At 36.9% G+C, this 21,474-nt stretch overlaps 1 long non-coding RNA gene across 1 annotated transcript; it reads left to right on the top strand.

Moving 5' to 3' along the window:
* The first annotated feature begins 410 nt into the window (after positions 1-410).
* LOC119864380 lies at positions 411-14,398 on the top strand. The gene is made up of 3 exons (XR_005373764.1): positions 411-524; positions 12,858-12,906; positions 14,264-14,398. It is a non-coding gene; the product is annotated as an uncharacterized LOC119864380 (long non-coding RNA).
* Positions 14,399-21,474: the final 7,076 nt, after the last annotated feature.

Here is a 21,474-nt window from a genome sequence, read left to right as displayed (position 1 = left end):
ATAATTATATCCTCTGGGTACTTAAATTGAAAACACATTACAAATTTAAAGCAAATTCAGATAAATAAATGTATAATGCATTCACTTCTGAAAGAAGGTTATCCTTATGCTAAAATTTTCTGCTTATTTCAAGTCTCAGAATCATATCACATAATTAAAAAATTGGAAAAGACAGGTACCATGTCAACATTCTTTCTCACTTTATTGATGAGGAGACTGAGACCAAGAATGTTTAAAAAGATGGGTAATGGCTGAATTAGTTCTCGAACCTGAATTCCCTCATTCCTGATATAAAGCTCAAAAATATAGGTTATGTGTTTTTGAAATATTGGTTTTAGACAGTAGCAAAGTATGACTCTGAAATATTGTAATCTTCACATAAGTCTACAATTTAGTCTTTGCTCAGATATCTGAAAGTTAATCTTGTCTTCAAATTTCTTATTAGGTCTAAACCAGTCCTTTGATAGGCACCAGGGAGAAAAACAGATGTGATCTCAGCTTTCAACAATTAAGAAATCATCCAAGTAAGTGTAAAATTACAAATGATGGAAATATTCATCCCCTTTCCCCAATTCTTTTTGGTCCCATTATTCAAACCTCAACCCAAACTTTCTGTATTGAGAGAAGCTTTCAGTTTAGTCCAGGTCATTCTACTTATGAACATAGATTGTTAAATTATCGGGGATTTTGCTGGCCAGTTGATAAACAGAGCAATTATTAAAAATTAAGTTATATGTGCTTGTAATCAAGTTGTATTGAAAACAAAATAATTACTCAAAATTCATCACTTCATTAGTATAATGGTGTATTTTAATATTAACAAAGCTCTCCTGTCATCGTACATGTTTTATTCACTCTCTTGGGAGGTCACATATACTTAACGTGTGTGAACTATACCATAGAGGACCTAATAGGCCTAGTAAGGACTTGGGGTTTTATCCTAACATAAAGAAAACATTTTCCAGGTCTAATTTGATATTCTTATTCAAATAATATCTATATTTTAAAAAGATTGCTTGGTTGCTTTCTTGTAAGGCAGTAGGCATGACTAAGGGGAGTCCATCTAGATGGTCACTGCAGTAATCTAATGGAAAAGTAATCATAGCTAACTCTAAGGAATGTCCCGGAAGAGAAAAATGCATGAATTTTCGAGACATTTAGGCATTAACTCAAAAAGACATGTGTAAAGAAATATTGCGGGTGTGGCAAATAGCAAAATGGGAATAATACTATTATTCCCAATAGGAAGTGGAGCTTTGCTTTCCTCTATTAAATGTAAACTGGCCTTGAGACCAGCTTTGATCAGTGGAACAGCAGCAAATAGAAGCTTAGAAAGCATTTTCACATGAGAGATCTCTTTCATTCACATTAAAATTTCAGGATGAGCACAAGCAGGCTGGCCTGCTAGAGGATAAGACACGATGTTCAGCAAGAGGTTCCAGTTGATACCGCTGTTCCAGCCAAGATCCTTGAAGGAGTTTAGCTAACAACAGTCAGTCAGCTAGGACCACACCAGAAGGACATCAGGCTGTATGAACACAGCCCACACTGCTGGCCAACTGATACTGGGGCTTATTTTTAAGGAGATATATGCCATAGGAGGATTCCTACAATATAAGCTCTACTTCCTCTGATTCTTGTTTGAGTAGTTCAAATTTCACTAAATACATCTAGTTAATAGCCCATATTATACATGTCAGTTCCACCAGCCTAAAAATTCTTTTTCAAAGGTCTATTTCCTAATTCATCTTTTGTTCATTGCAATTTCCTCCCCGAAGATAGGTTTTTGGGTTTCTTTGGGGGGTGGGGGAAGGTGGTCTTTTTGTTTTCTTAGTTGGTGCTTAGAAAAATCATGTAAATATCAGTGATTAATAATATAGAAAATGCTTTCAAGATGTAATTAATATATATAAGTAGGGAAAGATTTTATTGAAAATCTTTGATGTGAGAATCCTATATGCATATAGTTGTTAATTAAAAACATCTAGTTATAAATCTGAAAATTATAATACAACTTACTGAAATGATGGAAACTTCTGAAAATGTTTTAGATGCTTTGTATATCTGAATGCAGGAAAAGTGTTATATTCATACTAGCTTTCAAATTGGTTTTAAAATTCCAGTACAAATGGAGCAACTGGGTGCAGTTGGCTGTGTATCTGCCTTTGGCTCAGGTCATGATCCAGGAATCCTGGGATTGAGTCCTGCATCTGGCTCCCTGTTCAGGAGGAGTCTGCTTCCCCCTCTGCCCCTCATCCTGCTCATGTTCTCTCTTGCTGTCCCTCTTTCTCTCTCTCTCTCAAATAAATAAATAAAATCTTTAAAAAAAAAGATCCCACACAAAGAATTGAAAAAATTCTGTCCTCTGAAATATATTTTTTACAGACATATTGTTGTTATGTCTATATGAGATGAATAAATTATTTATTTTCATACATAATAAATTTAAGCAGGTGAAACTATTAGACACAGAAATAACTATAATTTTAAATGATTTAGTTATCACTTTTGTGATGGTTACGAGAGTTTTCTTCACCCCATAAATGCCAACCTGATTATTTTGGGACACATCTGTCAAATTGTTATTTCCCTTTGTGATGTGAAGATATTTCAGTATTTCACAGAAAACAAAGAACTCTGGAAAGGAATCCAAACTTCCTAACTTCTTTGTGATTTTACAATGTCTCAGATATTGACCTGGTTGAGAATTTCATGCTACCAAAATCTAAATGAAAAATCCATCAAAGATTTTGGATTTTCCCTCATTCTAAAGCTAAGACCAGCGGTATGTAATTTATTTCTCCATTTGAGAAATGGTTAAACTAAACAATGCATTTAATGCGGATTTCTAAAATATATTAACTTACCTTGCTTGCAGTGACAAGACAACTTTAGAGTGTCACTTTATTAAATTTTAAAAAATTGTTAACTGGCAGTTAATTATATATATTGTCCAGTTATTCTGAACTAGTGAACATATTCTTGAAGTTTTTTAATAACATTCTATTCAAAAAATGGCCCATGAGCCCACTTTCACTACATGTACTTTCACAAACAATTCCTATCATGCATTACAGTAAATTAAATAAACTTTGAATTTTGGTGGCTATATGGTTTTGAAAACAAATGATCATGACCATTTACTTAGTAGTAACTATACAGTATGCAGTGTTACAGTTTTATTATTTTGCTTAATTTTATAACCCATAAGATGGATTCTATTGTTATAGATGAGGCACGGGTTGAACAAGTGACCTGTTTGGAATAACACAGCCAGTAAAAGGTGGAAGTGAAACTACACAAACACATGCTGATATTTTGGCATGATTTTCACCCTGAAAGATGATTACAACTCACTTACTACACAGACACCTATATCTAGTAGTATCTGTCCCAATCAGGTGAAGAAGCTAGAGGTATGACAAGTTTATTCTTTGATTTATGGTTGCACATATTTAAGTAATAATATTATAACAAAATTAGTTTAAGTTAACATGGGGGAGGGGAGTATGAGCTTAAATAAATTTAATCACCCATATATTACTGGGTTTTGACACACACTGCACCGGTCCCATCCAAGTTCAATATTCTATGATTATGTGATTCCTTTGGCTGTGGGTTTTGGTCTTATAGAAACCATTTGCAAATTACTTCAGTGGCTGTTGTGTAATCCTACTGTACTAGGAAAGAGTTAGGCGCTTTATACACCGGAGACTGTGTTTATTAAACTCATCCACACCCTGTGGTGTGTTTTTATGCACACTCCCTTTGTCTTCTGAAGGAAGTTTCTGCATGTGGGAGAAGGGTGTGAAGGAAAACAAAATCCTGGACTCTGCTTGTATGATGAATACAACTGAGCCACAAAAACATCTGCTGGGTTAAAGGCACCAGCTGTTGGCCATACAATGCCGTTGGTCAGGAAATGAAGAAAACTGTGGTGTCAGAGGATCAAACTGTGAAGAACTTTATAAAGACTAAATATTGCTATCCACACTGACATTTGATCAATACAAAGGACTTAAATAAAATATACTTATTTCAAGACTATTTCCTTTTCACTCCCCTTATTTTTATCACTGATTTTAGTCAAATATTTTTGAGCCATTCTAAAAAAAGGATGAGCTTAATGGTGTGTAAACAACCTGACCTGTGACAAAAGAGTTTTCTATTTTGAATTAATCTTTGTTTTCTCGTCCTCTCCAAAGAAACTTAATTTATATGTCACATCAGAAAACACTTTTGAAACTGATTTCACTTTTAATTTGTAACTATTGATCACCCTGACTTCCCCTTCATCTGTAGCCCTCATTAATGAAACAGAAGGTCTGAATTTCAAAAAAGGTATGCACCTGTTTACTTCTAGGACTTATCAACAATATTTTTGGAAAATCAGTAAACTATATTTGTATTGACAAAACACCCATGTTTCTGAAGGGTTGTCTTGTAATGTGCCATCATGGTAAATGACATTTGATTGGTGACCCAGAGTAGAACAAGTCTTATAACTCCTTGAAATGTGGAAGGCTTAAATTTTATAAAATAAAGAAAGGATTCCAAATTTGTTATTCGATGCATTCTTTATATTTAAGTACAAATAAATATAGAGGAGAAACTATTATAATTGAGCAAATACACTTAGATTTAAGCATCTTAGGAGCTCTGGAAAATGCAGAAATAGAATAGATTACAAAACTGATTGTCTAATTGTTGTAAGTAAAGAAATACTTTTTTATGGGTCTTAAGTATTTGGGCAGAAATAGTTCACTCTGATGCCTAATGTTCTATCCAACTGGAGTGATTTTCATTTATATAACACTCCTAGCTCCTAGTTCCCCAGCTAACCATTTTTCCTCCCAGGAAGGTCAAAGGGGATGCCTGCATGTTGGGCATCTGCCTTTGAACATTGCTTCTCAGTGAGATGGCGCTGATCTATTAGATTCTTGCAAATGATGGTGGGGGTGGTCTCTTGTTTCTCTTTCTTTCTCCATCAGGTCTAGAGAGAGGAAATGACCTGGGGAAGTGTGTTTGCTCTGCAAATTCAACATTTCCTTTGGGTAATTTTTCAAGACCTAAGCGGCCAAATTGGAAGCTAGGGTCTGCCCCATCAAGTAACTTTCTGCAGCTTAACATTCATAAGATAAGAGTTTGGGTCTTCACCTGCTGACTCTTGTGACTTATTCACAATGGGTACAAACCCTAGAGAGATGAGAAGATGCTTTTTTGTTACACCACTTTCACTCTCATCTTGGCATATTTGATTCATTCCTTAGGAATGCTGTGAAACAGAAGACAAAGCATATAGTTTGTAGATAAAAATACATATGGAGAAACCTGGGGTTGGGTCAGGACTTTAAGCCTTGCATTTTATTAGGAGACTCTGTATACCTTCAATCTGGATACTGTGCCATGGCGTATGTTTTGGGGTGTGGCTGGGTTTCCAAGGCTTTAAGATTTAGGCTTCAGCTCTGTGAAAACTTCACCATGAAAGGCCATTGCAGCTTTGGTAAGGTACACTTTATATAGGTAGGTATCAATTTCCATAGGGGTGGTGGGCCTTAAGCAAAGGAGTAGGAGTAAAGGCACAAGACTATGCAAACATAGATGGGTCTTAAGAGCTTCAGTACAGAAAAACGTTAGCTAAGAGGTCTGGGGTAGCATGAGAAACCTGTGTAGGGACAATATAGCCTTAGCTAAGATATAAACTCGGTTTCAAGTGATATATATATAGATCATGAGCAGACATGTGCTACCTAAAAACTTTGCATGCCCAGACTGCCAAGAGCTTAGCCACCATTGGCTGTGTTGGCTTCCAGCTAAATTAGCAGGAGACTCCTGGTGCCAGATATAGGTATGAGACATTATTTACTGTTGGCTTTGACCTGACTTTGGAGCCAAGAGAGAGAACAGGGAAGGATTAATCTGGGATTCATGAGACCCGTAGTGACCCAAGAATCACTTCATACTACAATGTCCCACATTGCTCTGGATTTGTTCATTACAAAAGCTCTAACCATGGCATGAAATTTTTCAAGACAGAAATAGTGACCTCTCTCAAATAAGAGGGGTAGATTTTATGATGAACACAATAAAAGGAACAGAAGCTTTATAATCATTTAGTGATTTAATCCATTTTAGAGCTTTTTATTTAAAAAAAATTTTTTTTTCATTTTTGAGCTTTTTAGCGTTTTTCCTAGCAGCACAATCTTCTTGACCACCAGAGGTTCTGGAGGATACTCAAGGGATCAGGGCTTGGCATTAGGGCTTCCTGAAGACAGGAACAGAAATGACCTGATTTATCTTTAGTACTTCACTCTCTTCCACCTAAAGTGTCTGATATTTTGCCAACAAATATGTGCAAGCATCAACTGTATTTACACTTAAAAAAATCATCAGAGTTTAGTGAACAAGTTGCATAATAAAATTAGCAGCTTATACGTTCCTGGTTTTGTTTTTGTTTTCAATATCATTATTCTGGCCCTTTTATTTAGAAAGAGACCCACAATTATATTACTGTTTTCATATAGGTCTTGAATCTTGAATTACTGTTGAGAGGGAGGTGTGTATAACATTTGGAACCAAATTGTTTCTTTTGTGATGTGACTGAATTTATCTCACGTCTGCAAACAATAACTTAATTAAGTCCCCAAAGTGCCTTAGGGGTGGCAGAGGACAAGATTTAACGAATTTTGAGGCATTGCAGAATAACAAAAGAATTTTAAGTCATTGTTCCTCAGCTGCAGGAGGGCCTTTTAGTCTATTCTGCTTTGAGAGGCCCTAACAATAGTGGTGCTATTCCAGTCCGGAGTTTCCAGTCCTGAGTTTCGTTAGCAGAGACACCAAAGCCAAAAGGCACTAATGACCTGTGCCATCTGGCCTGTCAGCACCCAGTTTTAGTGAAGTAGTTAAGAAATGTAGTCATTATTTATGTATTCTGGCTCTATTTTTAATTTTGATATATTTTCCCAATGTTTCCACTGATTAGTCAAGATCAAGACCCTGCCTGTGTCTTCTTAAGCATGTCCTTTCTGTGAAGGGTTTTAAACTTAAGATAGTTTTGCCACTCATGCAAGTAGATTATTCTTTTTGTAAAAAAACAAATGTCTTTTTTTGTAATTTGGTAAGCTATTTAGAAATGAGCTACTTAAAACATTTCATAAAGTCTCACCATTGCTCGGTTAATGTTTGTATTTAAGATTGAAAATATTTGAAGCACAGATAGTATAGAATGCTAGAGGAGCTTATTTATAATTTCTTCCTAAATTGTACTAAAATTTTGGCGTGATTAAAATTGATGGTCACATCCTTCTAGATATGTAAATGATGCCTGAGAATGCACCTTTGTTTTCAAAATTATATTCTCATTCTCACTATGTTAGGACTCGGAAGAAGGTAGGCAATTTTTTTAAAGATCACCAAGTTTTTTGGAAATAGACTGATCCGAAGACTATCGTTGGCCCCTCTTAGATTTCATTTGCTGAATCCTTTTTTACTAAACTGCCTTTAAATTGGGGGTTTCTCAAGGGACAGGTTCACATTTCACATTTCACTCTGAAGAACTTAGAGGTACAGAGAGGATAAGCTACTTGACCAAGGACACACAGCCACTAAGTGGCGGAAGTGAGATCTGAATTGAGGCTTCATGAGATTCCACAGTCTTTGATGTTATAATTTCCCATACAGCCTTCTGAAATTTTCTGACTCAGCAAGTCTTAGTGGGGCTGAGGAATTTGCTTTTTTTGTTGTTTTTGGTTTGTCTGTTTTTTTGTGTGTCTTTTTTTTAAACAGCCCAAATGAGATGATTTTTCTCTTAAGGAAAATTTGGGAAATTTACCCCAGTGAATAAATGTATAATGTTCATCCTGGAAATAGCAGAGATTTTTAACAGTAATTTTGGTTTTGCTTAGAAATGAGAATGCATCGATGCAAACTTTAAATCGTGTATGTTCTATTCTGGGTTCCAGCTATCTGGAGTCCAGATAGCTTTCTTTCTTATAAGTAAGTTGGGAAAAGTTGTTTTTCATAACTGTTCAGGAAAATAACCTGAGACTAATAAAAAATAAAAAATAGCCCAACAGAAATTAGGCAGTAGGTCCGAAAAAACTGACTGTGGGTTGCTTTGTAAGAAAGTACTGGGAAAGGAACCAGCCAAGTTATAAGGATGGACATTTTTCCTTTGTTTAGAGGCTTTTGTGACCTGCTGGGTTGAGCCAAGAACAGGAAATGTGAAAGTCTCTGTTTTCTTCCAGGACTCTCTTTGGCCCACTGGATATACAGGAAGTGGTAAAAAGCTGTATGGTGGCTCCTTAGGAATTGAAAGTCCTTGGGCAAATCAATCAGACCTGACTCTCCACATCAGCAAGCCAGGATAATAATATTGGCTAAACTTATTTGAATTCCATCTGGATTACTTACTGGCAAGTGTAAAGTGTTTTCAAAATACCAAATATTATATAGGGCATCCAAGCAGCTTTAATTTCACCGGCCCTATCCTTTCCTTTCCAGCAACACAGTGTACACTGCTCAGTGTGGTGGGATACAGAGAAGCCCCAAATTGCTGGGCTCCCAGGGCCTGGCCCAATATTGTCCTCATGTGCTACTCATGCTGATCAAGGCCTGCCTTTGGGGCACCTGCTCTCTATTAACCTCCAACAACGATTTTGACAATCTTGAAGAAAATTTTGTTTTTAGACTTATTGATATCAGAATTAAACCATGAATACTCTGAAGATACAAAAACTTATGATTGTTACTGAAAATGTTTACCTTCCCCAGCATGTAATTTTGGGAACTTCTCCTCAGCCCTCCCTCCCAAAGCCTAGGACTGTCAGACCATGCTAGCTAACATACTTGAAAAATACATGTGCCTCTCCTGTTTTTGTGCACATTACAGACCACATAACTGATGTTAGATCTCTCTTTGCACTGCTGATGGGAAACTCAGGGCTGCATATGCAGTTTACATAGGAACTTGCTACACATTTATTTGGATTATATACTTCAGTCTTAGCTTCATCTCATATTTCTTACTTTGCTTTTCCTTTTGTTCTGTATTTTTTTCTCATCCAATTAATAATTTAACATTGTACTTGTGTGTCTTCAAATAGCCTTAAACTCTTCCTGGAATAAAAAGCATGGTTGAAGAAGAATCTATTAAAAATCCTGCTTGGCAAATCCCTATATCCATCCTCCAGAAGTTTGGATGTATAAAACATCTTAAAGGTATTTCTAGTTTTCTTACTGTGTGTACTTTTTCAGTATAGACCACAGAAAGCCATATTTCTATACCTTTCCCAAATATGTAGTATATCTGGGAAATGCAACTTTGTCCATCTGTAATAAATTTCCACAGATTTCAGCTTCTTGGGATATCTAAAACCTTTTACATGAACTTTCTTATGTTGATGGATTCAAAATCCACTTGATTTCTATTCTCTGGGAACTCCAAAGCAGAAGAGCAAAGGTAAAGAAACACTGTATTAAAAAAAATAAGAAAAAAAAGCAAGTGAATACAGGTTGAGGAAAATTCAACCTTAAGAAGTTCCCCTCCATCTCATTGCCTCATTCTCAGAGCCTATTCAGTACTTGGAAAAATTCATAACCTGGCAAAATAAAAGCATTCATTCTCCTCCAGGCTGTAAGCCAAATCAAACCATTCTTTTTAATTACAGGTGAATAATAACACCCTTAAATTTCTTACAAATAACGTCAGCCTCCTTTTGCTTTTTGACTGATGGAAGGTGATGAATGAAGACCTTTTAATTCAGCACAGCTGGATGTCTTTTGTTGCACTTCCTCTCAAATGTTGCTGTGCAGATCTGGCCTATTTTGTCAGATGTGCTGAAAACAACCTGCCTGACTGGAGGTGGAAACAGTCTTCAAACAGAAGACATGTGTGTGATTGAATACCCTGTCGGGAAGGCAGCTGTGGCGGTCAGTGTACGTGGTGGAAGATAGGCCATTTGCTTGTGAGAAAGGGACAGTGTGTGTGTGTGTGTGTGTGTGTGTGTGTGTACGTGTGTGTGCAAGTGTGTTTTGATTTTATGGTTCTCCCAGGACTAGAGAAGGCCCCTCTAGTCAACTTTTGAGGCTGGTATGAAAGTGACTTTAGTATTTCTGTCAATTTTGAGGCTGTCTTGTAAAATAGAAGGCCTACTGTCTGGATCTAAAGTCTTTGTTCTTTTATGGACTTCAGAATGCCCAGGAACCCAGGCCTTCCAAGGGCAAATCAGAAAGTCTGCAAGCTGCAGACTTCTGTGACATGTGGATAAGGAGTTGACTTGCTGCAGTTTGCAGCTTATTCAGCCTCTTCATACCATTTCCCTGGGAAGATAATGAAAGACTTCAGTGGCAACGCTTCCCCATTCCCCTTGCTTTCTGTAGGCTTGATTGGAATGAGTGATCTGTGACAGTGCATCTGGATCTTATCTCAGTAGTGCTGACCTGTGTCCACAGAGGCATGAGTGCAGTCACCCATAGTAGATAGCTCAGCCGACTCCAATTTACCAGGGATAATTCTTTACGCACAAGGGCCAAGTCAGTGTGCCAACAAACCAGTTTTCCAAGATGGAATAAAGCCTTAGACTATCCAAATTTTTTTGCTCTACTAGGTCCAAGGTGTTTCTTAGCCATCTTGTGTTATAGGCATTATCTCCATTTTACAGATTTTAAAAAAATGATAATAACACGGGCTTGGAGGATTGGGGGAACAGTATTATGAATTTAGGATGTGATAAATCTAGATTCAGCCTAGGTCTAGCTTGAAATCCTGTGCTCTTAGACAAACTTGACTTTATTATCATTTTATCAGTGTGTCTAATAAAACTGGAAGAGATTATTTGAAAAAAGAAACCACACACTGTAGTTTAAGAAATTTTAAAAAAAGAGAAATGTACAATAATTTTGTTCAAAATGGCTTAAATTGTTAGGATTTATTTAATATGTAAACAGAATTTGCTATATTTTTAAAAATGGCCTTCCTATTCTACTCCTTTCAAATGAAGATAACCCAAACAATGATTACTAGATAGTATTTGCACACCAGAGAGAAAGAGGAAAAAGAACACAAATGGTAGGGAAAACTCTTATTTGGAATTCTCGGTTTCTTTCCTATTGTCTTTAAATTCCTCATGTGGAACCACACAACATGATTAGTTTGCTCAATGAACTTAGTGATTGGTCATTAGCTAATAGGTACCTAGCATGAGTTTAGGGAGCTTAATGCATCAGGTTTGAATATAAAGGCTGAATTTGGAGGAACTTTGAATATGGTAAAGAAATGTCCTTAATTAGCTGAAACCCTAAGTAACTGAAGTAAGGCCTATATGTTTAAACTTCATTGCCTCAGCACTCTAGATATTTTGCAATGGTTTTGAGGGACTGTCCTGTGCACTGTAAAGTTTTTAGCAGCATCCTTGGATTCTATCCACTGGTTGTCAGCAGCACTTCTTTCACAGTTGTGAAAATAAAAAATGTCTCTAGATATTGTGAAATGTCTCCTGGGAGGCATATTGCCCTTGGTGGAGTACAACTACTTTAAAAGGTTTGTGATCATATAAAGTAAAAATTAAATCAACTTTGGAGATTTTTTTTGTGTGTATATGTACAAATATACATATCTACAAAGCATATATCTGTGCATATATATATGTATATAGGCACAGAGAATATAGGGTGATAATTGTATTACATTGTTTCCTATATATCTTATATGAAGTAGTTCATATTGACTCTATATAGTTTGTAATTACTTGAAGATAGACATCATAATTCCTAGAGCAACCACTAAAAAAAAAAAAATGAAATAGATATACTGAAAAGCAAATAAATAAAAGTGGAACACTAAAAATAATTAATTAATTCAAAAGAAGGCAGGAAAAAAGAAATCGATAAGCAATAATAACAACAACAAAAGAATAATATGAGAAAAAATGACACAAAATGGCAGATCTAGAACTAATGACATCAATAGTTACATTAAGTGTAAATGAACTAAGTTTTCTAATTAAAAGCAAACTATCAATCTGTATAAAGCAGCAAGACCCAACTATATGCTGTCTCCAAAAGATGCACACAGAACTTGAAAGTAAAAAGGATGAAAAATTATATACCATGCAAATACTATTCATAATAAAGCTGAATAGCTATATAACATTAATCACAAGGTTGAGTAGATCAGGAGAATTAATTTAAATGTGTATATGCCTAAAACTGGAGTTTTGACATACATGATATAATAACTAATACATAAAAAGGGAAATAAAGACTAATCTACAATCATATTTGGAGATTTTAACACAACTTTCTCAGTAATTTTAGTAATTAAGCAAAAATAATCACAATAAGAAAAGAGAAAATATGAATGATACTATTGTATTAGGGTTCTCTCTCTCTGTTGAGAGAAAGACTGATTTATTGTAGGAATTGGCTCACATGGTTATAGAGATCAAGAAGTCCCACAATCTATTATTTCCAAGCTAGAGAACCAGGAAAGCCAGTGATGGAAGTCCAAGTCCAAAGGCCTAAAATGGATAGAGGTTGAGGAATGGTGGACATGGGGAAAGTGGTGGCAGCTGATGGTGTAAATTCTGGTATAAGTCAAAGCCTGGAGCCCAGGAGTACAGATGTCTGAAGACAAGAGAAGGTGAATGTCTCAGCTCAAGCAGAGAGAGCAAATTTGCCTACCTCTGCCTTTTTGTTTGGATCTGATTCATTTTACTTAGATAAAATATTTCCAAAGCTGAAGACTTTGTATCAAGGCTTCTGGATCCATTTCACCAGTTTTCCACTTGGTCTAAACTTGTTCTTAAGTATAGATCTTGTGCTTCAGTTACTCAAAGTTTGTTTTTTTTTTTTTGAAGGTTCAGACAGTTTCAATGTGAGTCTTCAAAGACAATGCATTGGTTTCAGGTAAGTATTAGAGCACATGGGAGTTTCTGGAATCCTAATTTCAAGAACAGATTTTAGGTTCACCTAACAGTGCTTTTAATGCTCTTTTGACTAAGGGGACTCCTTCTTAGTGATTAGGTAGGCTGGTCTAAGACCAGACTCAGAGTGTTAAGATTGCCTGACCAAAATCTAGCCTGTTACCCAAATCGCCAGACAGAACTAGTTGCTAACCAGTGGACATTGATCTATGGACCAAATCAGTGTAACTACCCCTTGAGAGAGGAAGACAAGTAAATTGAAGACCTATTCTCTGCTACTATGAGATCACATGGGACCTTTCTCTCTCCCTAATCTCAAACTAGAGATCGAAGTACACTAAACTGTGTAAATGTGAGGACTTTGAGATACCATTCATTTATAAATGGAAGCTTCTTTCCTACTCATCATCTACAATTGACTGCTTGTGTGGCTACATGGGACAGCAAGATGATGATTAGATTAATTAAAAAGAAGTAAGGAAGCTGCATTTCCTTTGCAAATAAGAGTAATTATGTGTTACATTTGTGAACCTAATATATGACCATCTCCTCTAGGGTTAATGACATGTCACATTCCTTTAATTTGATCAATCAAATTTAGTTTTCTTTGAGACACATGCTCTCTACTTTCCTAATTCAAAGCCCACTTTGCATAACAATATGAAAATCCTGAACTCGTATTATTGAGGGCTCAGGAATAGATCTGAGTCTGTACTAGTTGGAGGTTCCCAACATTTCTCCAATTCCTTATGCTATTGAACGTGCTTTCATTATTGCTTTTAGCCATTCCTCAAGAAGTCTGCTCTATTGAGATTTATGTAGATTCCTCTGAGTCATCCATTTATTTCCTTGCCTACAGATGTGCCTACAGCTACTTTCACTGCTTCTCTATCAGTCACAGTTCTTAATGACCAATCTCTATAGACACTCTGCAGCAGTCTCTTACTTTGGGCCTCATACACAATTGTGTGTTAGTCTCTAACCCACCACCAGCTTCCCCCCCAATACACTCTTAATCCCTCGGTCTTTGTGAATCTCTGCCTCACTCAGGTTGGATTCCTTCCATGTGATGCTGAGTGTTGTCATCTTCATTACCTGCTTTTATTTCTGTAACTTAGAAGATGTTAACCATTGGCTTCAGCGGTGCTATCTCAGTGTGCGCAAAGATTTTGTGGGTGGTTGGGGGATGGTTGGAAGAAAAGCTTGACTTCTATATCAGTTAAGAATTGAGTTTGCTCTAAATAATTAGGGTTTACTTTTTCTTACTTAGAACAAGGCTGGTACAGTAGTTCTGCAATGCCTTTTGGGACTCAGTCTCTTTCCATTTCTCTGTCTTGTAGACATTATGAATCTTGTTCTCACAGTTGCAAAATGGCTGATGGGCCTCTACCAACATGTCCATATTCCATGCAGACATAAATAAGAAGGGGGAGGGCAAACAACATGTACCAACAGTTTATTCAACAAATTAATGACAAGTAAGTATTTTTTAAGTTTAAAAAACAATAGCTTTCCTGAACCCACCCCCCCCCCCCCCGCCCGCCACCTAGTATTCTTCTGCTTTCATGTCATTGGCCAGAATTCTGACCATATCAACATGCTAGAGTGTCTGGGGAAGTAATTAGTTTTAACTGGGCATATTGCCATACTGAAAAAGAAATCAAAATTTTACTAGAAAGGAAGAGGGAGAAATAGATGTTGGTTGGAACCAAGTAGAATATCACAACTATCTCTTAGGATGGATATAACGAAACTATTACAACTAGTGAGAAGGTAAAAATCCTCCAGTTCTGTTTTATGAAAAAAAATAACATGTAAAAATGATGAAAAATTTCTATTGTTTTTTCAAAATATTATAAAAGAGTAAAATTAAGGAGGCATTTTAAACTTGGGGTAGGCACTAACTACCTACACATTTTCTTTTCTCCCCACCCTGTCTTTTTTTTTCTAAAATTTTAAATGTTTACGAGTCTCTTTTCATTGCCTGGTGCATTGTTCATGAAGCTGCACTCTGAGGCGTCCTCAGCCTCGGTCATAGGGAAGCTAGGCCCGCAGCTCGTGCCCCAAGGATGACTGCTTCAGTCACAGCAGCTCCACTGTTAGAGCATTTCTGTCAGGGCACTTTGGCTAAAAGAATTGGAAAAATCACCAATTCAAGTCTAATTCTCTAATTGTACAGAAAAAGAAGCTAAGCAAAAGTTCAGAAAGGCCCCAAAGAACATCAGAGACTTAGTCTTGCTTTTATTTATTTTTCTTGGTATTTCCATCCATCATCTTCCTAACTCATCTTCAACAGGTTGTTAGTAAGTTATCATTATGACAGTTATTGGAAGCAGTGGGCCCTAGTAAGGCACTTGGAATGGAAATTCTTTTCCTGAATTTTAGTCCAATTAATTGCTATCTGATATACATTTAATAAAAATAAATCTTCTCACAACAGACTCACTATTTCATATTAAAGTTTTATTTATGCAAAAAAAGCTCAGTATGAAATAACATATACCTACATTTTACCCCTTTCTCACCAAATCCCACATGTTTATATTAAGGTGAATGATTTATTTATCTCATGACATATATTGCAAACCTCTATTACCAGACACTGTGTTAGGCACTTATGCCCTCTGCTCTGGGGGTTCAGAGACTTCTTTTGTGCCTGGGAGGGTAGAGCACCAAATACCTGGTCATATAATCAGAAAATATATATATTTTTGAATTTCCACAAATTTTCTTCGGGATTTGGGACTGAAATGTAAAGATTTTGATACTGCCACTACAACAATGATAGCACTGGTGGGGATATTTTCCTCTAAAAAGAAATTAGTTGCATTCACTATTTTTAATCTGCATTGGCCCGAATGATTTCTGCCTAAACCACAATGATGAAGCTAGGAAGTATGACATTTTCAACTTCCCCACCAAAATCAGTTTAAAACCTTGTTTTGAATTGATATATCTTATTATGATGAAATTCTTAAAGGTTTTAATTTATTTGACTTATGGTTTTAATTATATATTCATTTTTATAACAGCTTGCAACAGTTTAGCATTTTATCAAGATGGCAAGCAAGAATATGTGTATCCCTTAATAACATGTACTCTGATTTCTTTGTTTATTATTTTTAATAACTTTCTTGAAAATTTTAATCAGAAAGGAGTTATAGAACAAAGAACTCTAGCCTTGACCATAACATGAGGAATTGATTTTAGCATTCTGAAAATATGCTGAAGGATGGGACCAGCAAAAATAGGGTGGTGCTTCAACAGACTCCCTTCTGTGAAAACAACAGCTGGATGTGCCTGTTGCCACTGGTGGGGGAGGGTAAGGATGGAAGAAACAGTTTTCTGTTTTTTTAGAGTTGGAAAGTTTTCAGTGAAATCATGATGTCATCAGGATATGTTTTGTCTGTGACTGTAATTTGCATAAGTTCCTTCCCATGGAACTATGTAAAAAACAAAGGAATGTTTCATTGCACATTTTGTGTCTATAGTGCCAATACTTTTAAGAGTCCATGAAGGAGACATCATGTACGAAGAATTTCTTTTGTAAATTGTCTCAAAGGAAGAACTTGATGAGAAAGGAAAGAAACAGCACATGCAAATACTACAACTTCACATTGTACTCATAGAAAGATGAGGATTGTTCTGCATTCTTGTTCATTGACTAATATTTTAACTCTAAATTATGTATTTTTGAGAAGAGGATCCTCATTTTCCTTTTTACCTAGGGCTTAAGATATCTATTCATTTCATTATTCTTTCTGTTATAATTACCTCATGCATTTTGTCAAATTTCTGTCTTGATTTTAATCATCAAGCAAAAAATATTTGGGACACATAGTTGGAGATTTATTTTGATACTAAGTTAAGGAATGTTTTGCTATGTAGCAGAGATACTCAAGTATCAAATATCTGGTAATCGAGAGCCATTGAGTCTTTGGCATTCCACATGGGAATTTCAATTCCAAAAACATAACTTGAACCCTGTATACAGGGTTCAAATTGGCTTGTCAGTCCCCATGTAAATCAGAAGATGTAAATAAAATAATGGGGAGAGGAGGTGGAAGTGCATGAAGTGAGTGGATATCAAAGTGTTGGATATATCAAATTCTAAACTCTTTTAAATTTATCTTTGAAAATAATTTGTTTACATTTATCAATGACTTTAATTTGTGGTAATAGGACTGACTAGGTTATCTGAATCAATATTCCCACCAACACAAGTAAAAATGCTGAGTAAAATATTTTCTAAAAACATCATTGAAAATATTGAAAAACCAGGATGCCTGGGTGGCTCAGTGGTTGAGCATCTGCCTTTGGCTCAGGTCGTGATCCCAGGGTCCTGGGATGGAGTCCTTCATATGCTCCCTGCATGGAGTCTGCTTCTCCCTCTGCCTCTGTCTCTGCCTCTCTTTCTGTGTCTCTCATGAATAAATAAATAAAAATCTTAAAAAAAAGAAAGTACCAACCCCCCCAAAAAACTTTAAGAAATTAATTTAAGACTTCTTAAGATAGTGTCTAACCAAAGTAGGAACCTGGAGCAGGAACACAATGACTGAAGCTTTTGTTGAATGAGGTGAACTTGACCTTCAGTTATGAGATTTGAAGCAGGATGGAAAGGGCTGAATTCAAGGCTCCAGGTCTGCCCTGCCTGGAGAGCCCTGAAAATAGACACAGCCAAAAGCTAAAGCCTCAGGATAAGGGTGAAGAGGGATTAAGCTATTTGCATCTCTCTTTACCCCCAGGAGAATGCAAAAACCTTTGCTTCAACCCTGAGCCAAAACTGAAGGAAAAACAACTTCCAGAGAAGTTGTTGCCATATGCCAGCTCCCTCATGGATTTGTAGCACCAACTAATACTGCCTGTGTTATCATATACAACTTAAACTGTAAATTTAATTTTAAATGAGTCTTTAATCATTTAAACGATTGGTAGTATTTCTCTGTACCTGCTAGAAGCAAGCGTGAGTATTTTTTGGAGGAATCTACCTTCATCTGAGGCTTTAAAAATAATCATACATGGAAAAAATGTCACATGAGGAATACAAACAAATAGACAATACAAAGATGCTACAAAAATCTCTCCTATTCTTGAAACAAATATTAGAAAGAAGAGTCCTCTAGGCCTTACTCTCCTTATACCCTCTAGCAGAATATAATCATAGCATTTGGGATCCCTGGGTGGCGTAGCAGTTTAGCGCCTGCCTTTGGCCCAGGGCGCGATCCTGGAGACCCGGGATCGAATCCTACGTCGGGCTCCCAGTGCATGAAGCCTGCTTCTCCCTTTGCCTGTGTCTCTGCCTCTCTCTCTCTCTCTCTATCATAAATAAATTTAAAAAAAATCATAGCATTTCTCCTTTTTGTCACTTTCATTGTTCACTCATTTCTTTGTTTACAAAGAAATCCTCCTGTCCTGAAGAAATAAGATCTACTTAGGACCTCCTTCAAAGTCCCCTTGAGGAAAAGAGTGGTACAAAAACATGTACTGGGAGACTTCTGAGTTTATGATACAGAAATTCAACTGATCTGTGAAATAGGAACTATTCGATTGAACCATATAAAATTGTCATTTTTCCAAGGTCAATAACTATTAAATGAACATCAGCAATTTCATTTGGTCCAACCCACTGTATTAGTTGAGCTAAGCTCGTGTTTCAAAGGGATCTCAATCCAGGGCACCCAACACTATGGCTTAATTCTCTCACACGTGTGATCAGTTTGTGATTGATGCCGTGACTCTTACTTTCAACTAAGTCTTTCAAGTTTGCTCTACTTTCCCCCACTTTCTAACCATCAAGCAAAGTGAAAGCTGAGGCCCAGGGTAAATACCTTTCTCTGAAAAGACATATCGTAGAAGTTGAGCACATCTCATTTGCTTATACCCCAAAGGCCTGAAATTAACTAAACATAGTTGCCTTTAATTTCAAAGTTCATGTTTTCATGATAATTTTGTCCTCTTGTCTTCTCCTTTCTTGAGGTTTCTGCTCTGCTAATTTTTCTTTTGGTTAGAATCCTTTGTCTAGTAAGTGCCTCCAGTGGAGGACACGTTTTAAAATATTTATGAATCTCTGCATATTCGTACATATCTTTTTTTTTGTTTTTTTTGTTTTTTTCTTCTGGTGAATGATGAATTCCTTTCTCACTCCCTTTATTGCAGATAGTAAGTTCAACGCTAGATGTAATTGCTTTTCCTTTGCAAATATCCTCTTCTTTCTGTTTGGAAGTTTATTAAGATGATTCCTCAGAATTTAGGAAGTTTATCAGGATGTATACAGCATTAATATGTGTCTTTTCTGATGAGCCCTTCCTGGAATTCGGTGAGATGTTATAATCTGAAAATGCAAGCCCTTCCTCTGCTTAGAGAAATTTTAAATGTTATTCGCTTTACAATTTCCTGTCCAACATCTGTCGCTTTTTCCCTTGGAACTCCTATTTTCCCATTTTAGGCTTCGTTGCAGGATGGGCTCTCTAGCTGGGCTCTCCTAGAAACCCCTGGGTAACTGCACTCAAGAAGGTAATTCGATCAAGCTGTGTTAGGCTGTGGAGGCTGCGAACATGCATGACAAGCTGTTTCAGACCAGAGCGCTGGGGACTGTACTGTAGAAATCGTACTGTGCATTGAGTACCTCAAGATTGATGAAGTGCACTTGGCTCAGGTGAGGAGGTTTCTAGCAGGTTTCAGACAAGGCTCCATTCTGGCGTCCTCTAGGCTTATGTGCATAAGGCAAGGCCTAGAAGAAAACAGGTATGCTCTCAGATAGTCTGATGTGAACTTGATTCGCCCAGATGCTATTAAGGTTTTAATAAGACCTTTGGAGGCCAGCTGATTTGCATCTTCCTTGGAGAATGTTGCTGCTGTGTATTCAGATTCTGCAGATGTTCTTCTGAATCATTTGGACGGGTACAACTTGCTTGATATACCCAAGCAGTTTTGGCTGCCGTGCCTGCCATTTCTGTCAATTCTACCAGTTTATGGACACATTTATCAATCTATAGTAGTCATGCCATCCAATTCCTCTGTGTTTTTCTATATGTTTGCCATATATTTGTATTTCTCCCTTCCACTTGACCATTCAGTCCCATTGCAATTGTTCTCTCTTTAGTTCACCATGTTTTTTTACTTTAAAAATCACGTTGTTTCCTAAGTCCTAGAAGGATTATAGTGTGTGCATGTGTGTGTGTGTATGACTATGTGTGTGTATGGGTGTATGCATGTACTGTCATTAACTTTTCCTATGTGTTTTTATTATTATTTTTTGGGTTAGTTGTTATCTTTTTTCCTCTGACAGTTCTGTTTTGCTCTGCACCATCTTATCTAGGTGTTGTGCTTGTCTTTCCTCTTGTATCCACTTAGGTGTATCATGGTTGTTCTTTGCTTATTCCTGGAGCCCAGTGCTGAAACCATAAGTGGCAGCATCTTGTGGGTGTTGGTTGCTGTAGCAGTCTTTTCTGTTGGGGGTAGATGACATATTGGTCAGGAAGGGGTAAGTATCCTACTGCGATCACTGGAGGATGTCTCTATGTCCCTTGTTCTTCATAGCTGTAAATAGTCTCCGTGCCTCAACCAATGTGCCCACACTCCTAGTGAAATTGTCTATAGAGACAGATAGGAATAGATTCTTCAAGAAACATCTCATGAGGAAGAGCGCCTCACTTCCTCTCACAGGCCATACATATCCTCAAACCAATCTCTTTTCAGGATGCATTCTGTTCTGACGCTCACCTCAAGCCATCATGGGCTGGTACAAAGTGGGAGAAGTAATGAGCTTGAACCCCTTAAAATGATACCACAGACCCTGAAATGTGTTTATGCTCAGCAGCAGTGCTGTGCCAAACCATATTGGAACCTGAAACCCAAAAAAAATTTTAGGAGTACTGCCCATAGCTTTATCGAAAATGTTGATATTTTGTTCTTCATCTCTTTTGTATTAATTTTGAGTTTTTAAAATATTGCATTAAAGTTACTGAGTTCTTTTGGCACTTTCAGACCAGAGGTGAGTGCCTTATTCACTTCATCCTACTCCTGGCCCTCTCCCCTGACAGGTCTTTCTGGCTTCCACATCTTTGGAGGCTTACCAAGCTTAGGAGAAGAGCTAGGGTCTGGACTGCAGCAGGGAAAGGAAGGCAGGAGTTTCCAAACACCATGATGGAAAACACTGAAAAGATTTGTTTAAAGACAAAAAGGAAAAAAAAATGTAGATAAATTTTCATCTCATCCTTAATGCTCCAATTTATGTTGTTTTTATAAATTTTTATAAAGTCAGCTTAGGGATCCCTGGGTGGCGCAGCGGTTTGGCGCCTGCCTTTGGCCCAGGGCGTGATCCTGAAGACCCGGGATCGAATCCCACGTCGGGCTCCCGGTGCATGGAGCCTGCTTCTCCCTCTGCCTGTGTCTCTGTCTCTCTCTCTCTCTCTCTCTGTGACTATCATAAATAAATAAAAATTAAAAAAAAATGAAGTCAGCTTAAAAATGCACTCCTGTCTGTGGGAGGAAAAGTCAAAATGTACAGAAGGATACAAATATAAACTAAAATTCTAATTATTTTCCCTCA

This window comes from Canis lupus, chromosome 19, assembly GCF_011100685.1.
Source record: "Canis lupus familiaris isolate Mischka breed German Shepherd chromosome 19, alternate assembly UU_Cfam_GSD_1.0, whole genome shotgun sequence".
Taxonomy (NCBI): domain Eukaryota; kingdom Metazoa; phylum Chordata; class Mammalia; order Carnivora; family Canidae; genus Canis; species Canis lupus.
The sequence above is the reverse complement of the archived record's forward strand: the minus strand, read 5'-3'. Positions and strand labels throughout refer to the sequence as shown.